Here is a 1,370-nt window from a genome sequence, read left to right on the forward strand (position 1 = left end):
TCTTCTTCCTCCTTAGCTCTCTCTTGCTTTCTCCTCTCTTTTGGTCGTGGGTTCCATGAAGGGAGAGAAGGTGGTTGAGTTGTATTCCAAGAGAAGAAAGAAAGGGTGAAGGTCACAAAAGAGGAGACTACTTCTTGAGTGTAAGAGCTTCCTTTCTTCTTTCTTTTTCCCTCCATTTAAATCCTATCCGAGAGCTCTAGAAAGTGCTAGCACACTTGGGGCTCTCTTCTCCATCCTTTGAGTGTGAGAGACACTCCTTGTTCGTGTGGATATCACTAGAGAAGTATCTACCTTGATACTTTGGAGATCCGACAAGTACCTTGGACGAGCGGGATTTTGCAAGGGCATGCATCGAAGGTAAAATGGTTTTTCCTTTGTAAATCTACTGTAGATCGTAGTATAAAACTCGTATTTGTGTTTTCGAAATTTTTCCTTGCACGGATCTACGGCTTTGGGTGATTCGGGGTTTTCGCGACGCGAAAAGCAATTTTCGCGGCCCGAAAAACCCAACAGTGACAACCGTGCACTCTGCATCACTACTCCTGATGAGTGACCAAGTTGGCGGGATGCTGTCGGAGTACACACATACTCCTACGCCAAATCATAAATGGGGGAAGCGCAATGCTCTCATCTCCCAGTACACGATGACGGGGAGGGGTCTCGACGTGCTACCACGCTGCAATCACACTACCCATGAGCGGACCAACAGAACACCGAACGAGCAAACTGACGTGCTACCAGGCTGCGTCACGCTACCCATGAGCGTCAACAACGGAGCACCGAACAGTGATGAAACTGGCGATATGCTCGACAATAATGGAGCAATCTATCACACAGTATGCAATCATGCGAATGGTGCATGACACTAAGCATGGTAATATACATACATGATGTGCACCATAATCAATAAATTATATCAAGGATACACAGATCAGATAAGGTATCACACCTAGGTCCTGAACATGGTGAAGCATGTTTATATCACTACCCCTAATCATGTATAATCAGGTAAGCAATAACATGAGATGCAAAACAAGCAATCAACCAAGCATGTAACCGGTAGCGGGTAGTGACTAACCGAAACAAAATAATAAACATAATTATTGCTATTTGTTAAATTCACTACTATGCATATCAAAGACATAAAGTCAAAAGTACCCGCCTCCAATCTAAAAGGTTCAAACCGATAATCGAGATACTCGTCTCGCGTCAAACTCCTGTATCGCCAATATTTAGTTTAGCAAATTCTATCATGCATTAATTAGCTAAACTAAATCCTAATCAAATTAAGGAATTCCAAATTGGATCAACTCAACATAATCCTACTAACCATGAAATCCACAGTTATACTCACAACAATACATTTACCT

This window comes from Zingiber officinale, chromosome 9A (genome assembly GCF_018446385.1).
Source record: "Zingiber officinale cultivar Zhangliang chromosome 9A, Zo_v1.1, whole genome shotgun sequence".
NCBI lineage: Eukaryota > Viridiplantae > Streptophyta > Magnoliopsida > Zingiberales > Zingiberaceae > Zingiber > Zingiber officinale.